The 11,726-nt window shown below is 46.1% G+C and overlaps 1 pseudogene; it reads right to left on the reverse strand.

Annotated features, from left to right (window-relative positions):
* Window positions 1-266: 266 nt before the first annotated feature.
* Window positions 267-1,257, reverse strand: Armc10-ps1 (armadillo repeat containing 10, pseudogene 1; annotated as a pseudogene).
* Window positions 1,258-11,726: the final 10,469 nt, after the last annotated feature.

Here is an 11,726-nt window from a genome sequence, read left to right on the forward strand (position 1 = left end):
GGCCAATCCATCCACCATCATAACTAGACGCTTGCCCCAGAAGTGATTCATCTGAAGGTTCCAGACCAGACTTAATCCCCAAACCCCAAGTCTGAACCATGCTCACATCTAACATTTTGAACATCATGTTGGGTTAGAGCTGCTCACACTGACTTTTATTGTTTAAACTCCCATCAGCTGAAAGAACTCTTTTAAAGGTCAAGTTCCTGTGTGCTGACTTAAGACTGCATTACTCTCTAATTCTTTGATAGAAATAGGAATGACAGTCAGAATTTCAGCTTTATTGCTAAAGGTTTCTCCTTCACATCCACATCGTGATGACAAGCTAAAGCTTTCATTTTCTGGGCACACTCTTCTGCATACAACAGGAAAAACAATGACCCTTCAGCAAAAGAAAGCTGATCCGCTAACCCGCCTTCTACTTAGGGGCAGTTGTTTATATTCTGAAACAGTGTTAAGAGCCCGAAGAAGAAACTCACTTGCCATTTGGCCGTCATACAGGAAAAGGAATGAAGAGTCCATTAGGGCACTCAGTTCTTCTGTCTTGGTTGGATTCTCGACAAATTCAAAAGCAGCTTCACAACCTGAACCTTGGTGCTTCCGTTTCCGGTAGGTAGGAGGTGGAGCAGGCGGGCGGTGTAGCCGCTGAGCAGGTGCTGGTAGTCATTGGTGATGGCCATGTTTGTTAGCACCGCAGAGTTCAGGGGATCAGCAAAGACGTCCTCACAGACTTGATGGACGTATATCTTTATCTTAGTTTGATTTTCAACATTCACACAAGTTATTTAGTGCATTTAAAGCTTTCTCTTTAATACTTTGGTTCAGGGAGTTGATATTGTTTCCTTTTTTTTTTTTTTTTTTTTTCGGGGCTGGGGATCGAACCCAGGACCTTGCGCTTCCTAGGCAAGCGCTCTACCACTGAGCCAAATCCCCAACCCCTATTGTTTCCAACAATTGGAAGACCACCTAACACACGAATAATGGCTTAGTTAGTGGAAAAGGCTGCATTACTTCCCAAGGTGACCAAGGCTTTTTCAGTAATTATAGGATTGTCAGTTGACTCCAGCAGGTGTAGGCGTTTCTCAAGCTGTTCTGCATTTAAGATATCATAGGAGCCATCGGTTAGATCTTCTGCGGACCGCGAAGGGGGCACCCGCCTCGCCGTGGTCCCCGAATCAGTCAGTATACACAGTAGTAGGCGCCAGCACCCAGGAATAGCCCGGCTGCCACCCAGCCTCTGTCCCGTGCGCCGCCCATGCTGCTGCCACAGAGCTGCAGGGAGTGGGGGTGCCAGGGCCACATGCAGGGGCAGCTGCGCCAGAACCAGCCAGAGGAAGGTACTCCTGGTTTTGAGCTGGCATCTTTGCATGCTGAAGAGATGTTCAGTTGACCTTGGGCCAGGGCTGGCAGCACTGCATGCTGCTGTGTGGTCTCCTTGATGCCAAGTTCCCGGACAGTCTTCCCTCTGGAATTGTGACCACTTGAAGGGACCACTTGGTTATTCATCCTGTTCTGCTCTTGAAGAGTTGGTTAGGGGCGATCATACAGTTTCACTGAGGTAGGTCCTCAAATTTAAGCTTTTTGTTTATTTGATTGCAGGAAAAAAAAAAAAACCCTGAATACAATTGTGCCGATTCTAAAAAATTGTTATTATGATGCTGATTCCTTTGACAGTTTCAAGTTTTGTACATGCTTTGATCACATTCCGACCCTGGCCCCAAGTCTTCCCTCATCCCTTCACCCTTCTCTACCCTAACAATTGTGTCTATTTTTTAAAAAAATATCTTTTAAGACCAATTTGTGCTGGTCAGTATTCCTGGATGAGTGGACTTCCTCTGGGTATGGTCAGCTCATCAGGGGCTCTGCTCTCACCCCTCCTCAGAAGCTCATAGTCCACAGTCACCGTACAGTCATGTGCTCAGCTCCATCTCTGTTATTTATTATTATTGTTATTGTCATTATCATTATTATTTACTGTACATGGGCATTTGTGGACATGGGCGCCGCGGTGCATGCGTGGAAGTCATGTGACATCTCTTCTTCTACTTTTGCATGGGTTCTGGAGTTCAACTCGGGTCACAAGGTTTGCACAGCCAGCACCTTTTCTGACTGAGCCATCTTGCAAGTTTTTTTTTCTTTAAACAGATTCTTTATGTACCAGTATCTTACATAATCACGTTATAATCGGATCACTGAACCTTGGATTTAGAAATGCATTGGCTAGGGCTCAAGCTCATTGGTAGAGGGCTTACTTAGCATGCACAATACCCTGGTTCAAACCCCAGGACCAACAAAAGGAAATGAGACCTCAATGATAACCGTAGCCTTGGGGTAACGGGCTGTCTGTCCCTCAACATCAGCTACATTTTGAGTTTCTACCTGAGCCCCCTGCTTACTTGCACGGTAGCTCAAAAGCGCTTCCCGTTAGGCCTCAGCTCCTTCTACATGTCCTTATATGGCAGGGCCCCCAACAACTCTCCGTGAGGCATCTGTGCTTGTGAATTCTGTAGATGGCTTCAGCAAGTGTTGACGTCCAGGGGTGTGGCTCAGGAATGCATGCCTCACCTGTGAAAGGGTTTATCCCTAGCAGATTTTCGTTTTGCCTTTAGAAAATATGTAGTAGGGGTTGGGGATTTAGCTCAGTGGTAGAGCGCTTGCCTAGCAAGCGCAAGGCCCTGGGTTCGGTCCCCAGCTCCGGGGGAAAAAAAAAAAAGAAAGAAAATATGTAGTAGTCATTTTCCTCATTGTCCCACCATCTATGTGAGTATATGATCAGGTGGTACCTAAGTCATTTACATGTCCCGATGTCTGTGGCTGTAGAACAATGCATGCAGCCTTGGTACTGCGGGTTTTTACGATGACTTCCTTGCTGGCAGCTAGGGATGTGAAAAGAAGCACTGTGGTTCTTAGACAGCTTACTGTCAATGGCAACAGTGTAACACAGTGCGAATGTTCTTCTTGTTCTGGGAAGACACCTGTAATTACAGCAGTGTCAGAGGCTGCCATTCAAAACTGAGGAATTTCTTGCCCTGAAAGTAAAATCAAAGAGATTATTTTTGTCATTGCTACGTGGTACCAACTAGAAGACTAGAAATCGGCTCTTTCTAAATGTTTACAGATGCTAGATTGGATAGATTTAATGTTATTGCCATTTCTGTGCCAAGTGAGATATGTTTAGGTAAAAGTTTTGCCAGTAACATGATTTTTGGCTGTTATATTCCGGAGATTTGTAAAAACTTATTTCTACTTACGATCCCAGGAATCCAACCCAGGACTACATGTCTGCTAGACATGCTCTATCCTATGGGCTACTTCCAATAAACTTTAATATCTGAAGATCACGAGATTGTATAGCAACCACTTCTACAAATATTGCTTCAAAGTGTGGCTTCCTTGGATTTTGCACTATAAAGAGTACTGTGCACACATTTGCATGTTTTTCTTTTACGTTCTGTGTATTTCGCCTGCACATATGTATGGAAGGGCATCAGGCATGTGTTCTGTGCTAGTGGGGTACAGAAGAGGGCGCTGGACCCCTGGAACCGGAGTTTCAGAAGGTCGTGGGCCACTTCATGGATCCTGGAAATCAACCCTGGGTCCTCTGCAAGAACAAGTATCCCGAACCCTTGGGCCATCTCTCCAGCCCCAAGTGTTTCGATTTTTAAGGACTGCAGGACATTTGAAAGTTGGAATGTTTTATATTGTGATAGTGACATTAGGATGACATCGTGGGGGACAAATGAGAAAGGAAGGATTATGTTTAATAACGTGGGGCCAGGGGAGCTGTTGGGAGCACATTTGGAGCAAGAGTGGGGTTGAGGCTGTCCCAGTGCACGGAGACCCCCATCTTTGCCCCACCAGGGGAGATCACACAGCTTGGGAGCCAGATTACTTCCTTTCCTTATAAGGTCATGTCCAGCAACGCCTGAGGCATCCCTAGCACCATGGCCAGGACCAAAGATGTACACTCACCCCACAGCCTCTACCCACAAAGGTTTAAAGAGCCTTTGTTCCCCCCAGTTAAAGGAGCTGATCAGTAAAGCCCCTTCCCCACCCCTGTCTGTTTCTCACAGTGCTCTCCTGAGGTTTCCATCACCCTGACTGGTCCAGCCTCACTTTCCCTCTAAGACCAAGGGTCTGATCTCTAGTTCCCCCTCTTAAAAACAAAACAAAGGACACCATGATTTCTGCTGATCATCACGAAATTCACATCATGAACATTAGAAGGGAAAGTGAACATTGATTTCTTACCTTTCACTTGTTGACTGCAGCACACAGCTCTGTCTGTTCCCTGGGTTTTCTTGGTCTCGCCTGTCTCAGGAACCATCGACGACTTACGTAGGCTGTGTGGCCTGCGGCATTCTGGGTCTGGGGCACACGCTCTCCCTGCCAGGGTCCCTTTCCTTGGAAGCAAGGCCGGAGCATGGAAAGGGCAAGCACAAGAAAGCCAGGTGCCCTGAACAAACAAAGTCTCGCCCCTGTAACAGAATATTTTTAAAACCCACGACATTATATTCAAACAGACATCGCATACATACCTGGTCTGTGTAGTCTGGGTAGGCGGTTTTCTGCTGGAATTCTCATCTTGTTCTCAGAGGCAGCCCCCCCAACCCCTGCCTGCCTCCCCACTGTCAACATTCGAGCCTGTCTTACGACAGACTGGAAGCTGACCCAAGTTTTCTTTATTTTTCCTATTTCTGTATCCCTTTCTTCCTCTTACCACCCCCCAGCACCTGACACGGGGCTTAGCACAATGTGAATACAATAATGGTTGTCAATATGGTCAGGCAGTCTAGTAATGGATGGAAAAGTGGACAGGAAAGCTCTTTGTGGAGTGGATAAAAATGTAGTTTAATTTTATTTTATGAAGGATTATTTATCTATTTTATGTATATGAGTCCACTGTAGCTGTCTTCAGAGGCACCAGAAGAGGGCATCAGATCCCATTACAGATGGTTGTGAGCCACCATGTGGTTGCTGGGAATTGAACTCAGGACCTCTGGAAGAGCAGTCGGTTCTTAACCGCTGAGCCATCTCTCCAGCCCTAAAATGAAGTCTCGATACCGTATACAAGGTCTGAAGAGATGACTCAGTGGCAAACAGCACTCACTGACTGCTTATGCAGAGGACCCAGGTTTGAGTCCCACTCTGCAACTCCAGTTCCAGGGAATCGGATGCCCTCTTCTGACCTCTGTGGGTATTGCATGCACACAATGCATAGACATATAGGTAGACAAAACACCCATATAAACAAACAAACAAACAAACAAACATTGCTTTAAAAGAATGAAATGTCCCCACAGCCATGTCAGGCAAAGCTTTAAGCACCTGTCTCATAGCAAGGCTTGTCATGAGCCGGTAATATCCTGCATGTTGGCCTGACACACACTCGTGACCATGATCTCCCACAGCAAATACAGCAAAGCTGTTCATGTAGAGCAGCTGCCCTTCCCTGACGTCAGCAAGGGGCAATTCCAGTCTGTGGGGCAAAGGTGTACAGGCTCTAGCTCCATTTCCCCCTTCCTACAGCTCAAGGCTGTCTGAAATTCCCAAATAAAGCCTTCACTCCTTCCCAGGTCCCAGTGCCCACCATGACCTGGCTCCAGCCTCTGTGTCTAGCTCACCTTGCACCTTCCCTGACTCCCTTCACCTTCATGTATGGATTGTTCTGTCCCTCAAATAAATTTTGCTTGTTTCATTTAGGACATCGTCTTGCTATGTAGACCAGGCTAACCTCAAACTCACAATCCTCCTGCCTCAGCTTCCTGAGTTCTGGGATTGCAGATATGATCTAGCATGCGCAACTCCTCAGGGCTCTCATGGGGCACCACCCTCTGCCTTACGACCTCCATCTCATGCCTGAGATCTCAGTCTTTCCCTACTGAGTTCTGACCAGTAGGCTAAGGTAGATCTCAGCCATTGGTCACCGCTCCCGAGGACCTGTCTTTCATGGTTCTTACTGCACGGTGTGTCAACTAGCACAGCTGCCTGGTCGGAGCCAATCCCCAGCCCCACACCTGCTTTGTTTCCCATGGCTACACATCATAGTGAGCCCTCCAAAACCATTGCTGAGCCAATAAAAATGGCAATCCCAAATTATTTTTAAGCCAAGGGAATTGACCCAACTCGAGTTATGGTTTGAGACAGAAAACAAAACAAAACAAAACAAAACAAAACAAAACAAAAACCGTCAAAGTGTGCTGAGTTAACCTTTTCCCCTTCCATAAAACCTAGCTCAATGGGCTGAAGAGATGGAGTTGGTAATTAAAGTGCCTGCTGCACAAGCATGAGGACCTCAGTTTATACCCTCAGCACCCACAGAAAGCCCAGCATTGTGGTGCACATCTGTAAGCTCAGTGCTGGAGATCCTGGGGTCGGGTAGCCCATCAGTCTCGCCAGAATGGCTTCCGCTTTAGTGAGAGACCCTGTCTCAAACCATAAGGAGGAGCACAGTAGAGGAAGACATCCCACAGCAACCTCAGGTCTTCACATGTGCATGAAAAAGCACACTCCCATGAAGGCAAACATGCCCTTACCACATACATATTAACTAGCTTTCTGTACGTATTGTAGTGGTGAGGAAACATCTGGAGAAACATCTGGGCATTTCTGATGAAATTCTTCATTGGAATGAGCTGGTGGGGGTTGGGTGTGTAATGAAATGTCTACCTAAATCACTAAGGATATACCCTGTGGCCTGGAGATCTCGCTTCTAGGATCCACTTAATAGACACATGCTACTTGAACGTCTGCAAAATGATACTGGCAAGCTACTATCTTTACTATTCACTGTAATAGGGAAACACCACGAACACCCTCTATGCCCACTAGCAGGTAAAATGCTACATCTCTGGACAGAACAGTGTGTGTCTCAGAGAGGAAAAAGTGCAAGTCCATGAAGAAGTTCCTCAGGAATGCACCTGTCCAGGAAGGCAGGGGCAGGAAGGTGACCAGGGAAGGTGGTGAGAAGATGACATCGCCACCTAGGCTTTTCAGTTGTAATGACCGTGCAAAAGTAAGTCACCCACCTGTCAGCTACTTCAACAAAATTTAAGCAGCCAAAGTTAGAGCTAAAGACGAGACTTGATTGCCACAGCTGTTTACGTCCAATGCACAAGGTGGTCCAGCCCTTAGCGTTGCAATCGAATTACTTAAGAATTTAAAACTCAACAATGTCATAGAAGAGTTCAACCAAAAATTAGCAACATGAATTGAATTATGTGCACACCTCCTTTTGTAATTAGCAACATGAATTGAATTATGTGCACACCTCCTTTTGTAATTAAACAGCCGAGCACAGAGAAGATAGATACACTGCCCAGGAAAGGGCTACTTTTCTTGGGGATATTCTCTGATGTGAAGGTTTGGGGGTAGAGTGGATGGGAAGTTAAATAAAATCACCCATTTGAAGAGCTCGCCATGCTTAAGTTGACAAGATAAACTGAATGCCTGCCTAAGAAGGATAAAGCTTGAAAATCAGGCTCAGGTAACCTTTGCACTGACCTGTGTCAATTCCGGGAGACTGAGGTGATCGTTAAGGAACTTCCGAGGAGGGCTGACTTCTCTGAGCTCTAGGCTTGCACCTCCAAATGCAGCAGAACTGTGCTCTTAAGACTTTGGATGGAAGAACTGAGTGAAACAGCTCTTGTCCAGGATGTGAGGGCACCTGGGCTCAGGAGCGAGTGGGCTCTGTCCAGGCTGAGCAGTTGCTCATGGCTACCCAGCATCTAGGGTCATTTACTGAATTTCTGTCTTAACTCACTCATCCAGCCCAAGAACAGGGATAAAGGGAGAGGCTGGGTGTCCTTTATTGGACTTGGGACCAGGCATGTTTTAGATGTTGGAATTTTCACATTCTGGGTTATCTGCATGTACGTAGTAGGATATCTTGTTTGTTTCTGCCACATCTCACACACAATCCCACATAGTGCTTTTTGTGATTTTCTTTTCGTGAACCAAAAGTTCATGGTGTGGAATTTTCCACTTGCGGCATCGTATGAAAGTGGATTAAAATGTCTCCGGGATGTTGAGGTTAGTGCTACCCAGTTTCAAGAAACCGTACAAGGTCATGAGGTAGGCAAGAGATGATTAGGGACCCCAACGGCAGAACAGAGAGCAGCTCGTACTCCCCAGGAAGAGGCAGTGGTGGTGTACGTGCACCTCAGCAAAGACCGTGAGCAGCTGTAGAACCACGCACCTCTTCTAAGCTTAGTCGGATCACCCTTCCCTGGGCTCCAGAGCGAGGGTCTCTGCACCAAGAATCCCAACTCTGTAGCAACTACTGACAACCACTTCCCTGTGCCTCAGTTTCCCAATCTGGAAAATAAGATAACGGTCATGATTTCTTCATATGGGAGTGTGGTGCTTAGGATCCATTTTCATGTATCATAAATGCTGCACATACAACCAGGTGTGCACACATGTATGCATTCAAGGGCGCGCGTGTGCACACACACACACACACACACACACACACACACACACACTAAATGAATATTTTAAAAATCATAAAGGTGGAGTTTTCTCCCAGGCAAAAGTCAGAACATTGGAAGTCAGTGACCTTAGAAACTGGTTTCTGCAAACGTTACCTTAGACCTTGACTGCATGAGATTGGAGTGACTCATAGAGAGCATGCAGTGCTCCTGCGGGGGACCTGGGGTCAGGTCCCAGCACCCACATAGCAGCTCACAATGTGTGTAGTTCCGGGGAATAGGACACTCTCTTCTAGCCTCTGCAGATACCAGGCATGTGTGTGGTCCACGTACACACCCAGACAGATGCTCACGGCATTACAAGAAAAGGCGGTTATGTTGTTATGAGTGACTGGAAAAGATAAGATGGACCCAAAGTGTAGAGCCAGAAGCCAGAGGTTTTCCAAAGGCTTTCTTAAAGTAGATTATAATAATGAAATACTGGCACATCTTATTAATAGGTGGGAAAGCCCAACGTGAATATGCTGCCAAATTGCATTCATAAAGCGCTGATGAGGACTAAGTAGCTCCTTCCTAGGGCTCATTTAGCATCGGATTCTACTTCTGGGAAGTTATCCTAATGAAACATTCATGAAGGTATACAAAAATTTAACCATAATGATATTAACTTCTATTGTTGATAAAGCAATACGATAGCTGCTAACAGGATTTAATAAATGTAAAAGCATGCATGCTCATTTATATATGTGTGTAGACCTGTACTTGTGTATACATCCCCATAGACACGTGTAAACACTTCATGGGTGTGTATGTACAGATGTACACAATACATACAGATGTGTGGAGGTCACAGGTTTACCTTCAGTATCTTCTTCCTCAATCTCTTCTGTATATTATTATTATTAATTATAGACTCTCCTACTGCGAATGGAGATCGCCTTTGGTTAAACTGGTCATTGTGACCTAAGGATCTGCCTGTCTCTGGCTTCAGTAATAGGACTGTAGACACACTGCCATACCTGACTTTTCTGTGGGTGCTGGGGATCTGAATCCTGATTTATGTGGGATCAGATCCTCATGCTCGCACAGTAGGTGCTTTACCTACACATGGCTGTAGCCCCTAAATATTCATAAAAGCCACTAATAATATCACAGGTCTCGCCAGAGTGGTGGCGGCACACGCCTTGAATCCTAGCACTTAGGACACAGAGGCAGTCAGATCTCAATGTTCTAGGCCATCCTGTTTCCAGGATAGCTGAAGCTATGGAAAGAAACCCTGTCTTAGAATTAAAAAAACAAACAAACAAACAAACAAATACAAACACAAAATCAAAAAAGAGCCCGAAACCAAAGGGGAGGAAAAATAGGACTCTGCCTTCATGAGGTCAAACAACGCTGGTCGTCCTCCCCTCAGCAGCTCCAAATAGCACAAATACATAGCTTCAAGGTTAAGTTTCTAACTGGTAAATTCCAGGATGCAAGCCCAGACCGTTGCACAGACAGTGTGGACTCAGGTCAGAGCGATCTTCAAGCCAGCCGGGGCCTGCAAACTCTGTGCTTGCATTTGTTTTCTCTTTCCAATGGAGTGGCAGCAGCCTAAGTCAGCTATCCCCGAGAAAGCCACCAAAACAACTCTGCAGGCTAAGTTTCCTTTCTCTGGAAGGTTTAGAGCCGGAACTGTGCAAAGTTCACAGTAGTTTGGGTCATCTTCGACATCATTCACATTAAAAAAACAAAACAAAATAAAACCAATGGGGCAGTACGTGAACAGCACGTCCATCCGGTCTCGTCACTCAAGCATCGCTGATTCTTCTAATCTGGTCCAGGCTTCTCTCTTAGAAGATCAAGAACAGTGTAATGATTGGTGTGCAGGCAACCTGAGGGAACTGCCACTCACAGGGGCTGAGCCAGGCTCCTGAGAGGCTGGTGGAGTTCAGCTTTGCTTGGTTCTTAGAATAGTTCTACACTGAGAGCCGCTCAGGGTCTCTGTACACTCTTGTCGGGGTTCTATGGAGACGCACGTGGGATTCGAGGAGGATCATTCTTCTCTGGGTAGTCACCGAATCGAGCCTTTGTCATTGCTTCCTCTCTGTCATTTGAAAGTTGAGGAGCCTCCCTGTGGGGAAGGGCTGAACTGAGTGAATGTGCATGGTTGACATGGGTGTGGCCATGTCAAGGACTCTGATGCCTCAGACCCAAGGAAGTAGCAAAGCCTTCTCCACACCAGGTTCAGAGTGATGGCAAAGTCTTCCCCTGGTGTGAGTATAGGTGTTTATGTTGTCTTTCAGCTCAAACCAGTGTTTGCAAGAAACTATCATCCTCAGCCTCCATTTTCTTCCTGGAGGATCAATGTGAAACTGCTTCTCTGCAGACCCGCCTCCTCCCGCTCCCTTCCCCCTCCCCCTCCCCCTCCCCTCCTCCTCCCCTCCCCCTCCCCCTCCCCCTCCTCAAGGTCGTGTAATGGATACCAGGCTGTTGTTGGTGCGTCTCCATCAGAGTGCACAGCCCCTGGGATTGCAACCCTACTGTACCCGTGTCTGTCCTGTTTTCACTTCCCCATCAGCCCAGGCAGGGCAGTCCCAAAGCCATGCAGGTCATTGTAGAGCCTGCGATCTAAGGATCTAATAGAGAAATAAAGAAATGCAACTTATATATTTTTTTTTTCAAAAATGATAGATGGAAGGAAATAACCCTTTGTTAACACCTCTTCTGTGTTGGAAACTCTGGTGTCCTCGCTGAGAAGTTAAGCAGAGGGCTGTTAGGTAGAGGGGTAGACTTAGGATTTGTACCTGGTCTCCCGTCCTGCACTCGGCTTTACACTGTCCTACCCTTCATAGAGAGAAGAGCTGGCAACGCTCCCTCCTCCATGCCCTAATTCCTAAAGCAGCCCAGACACTGAGACCTGCGCGTTCTCTTGTGTCTACTCTTGTAGGCAAGTATGTTTTGGTTGTTTTTCCCATTTCATGAAAGTTTTATAAAATATAAATGTAAATTAGGCTGAGAAAAAAACAAGAGATCTTACACATAAGCTGGAGAAACGGCTGTTGAATTTAAAAGTCAGGGAATCCCACTAAAACGTGAAAACAGCTCATGGCTTAAACTTGAAGGCACAGCAGGTGATTTTAATCTTGATTTCTTCCGGGTTAATATTTGCAACAAAGGAAACACCTGATCATTATGGTAAACTATGGAAGTCAAAGGCTAGTTTTGAGCATATACACATACACATGTATATACAATTATTATTAATTGCTATAAACACATGTGTTTAATTGTGCTTTTCACATCCCCCCT

Source organism: Rattus norvegicus, chromosome 13 (assembly GCF_036323735.1).
Source record: "Rattus norvegicus strain BN/NHsdMcwi chromosome 13, GRCr8, whole genome shotgun sequence".
In the NCBI taxonomy this organism is placed as follows: domain Eukaryota; kingdom Metazoa; phylum Chordata; class Mammalia; order Rodentia; family Muridae; genus Rattus; species Rattus norvegicus.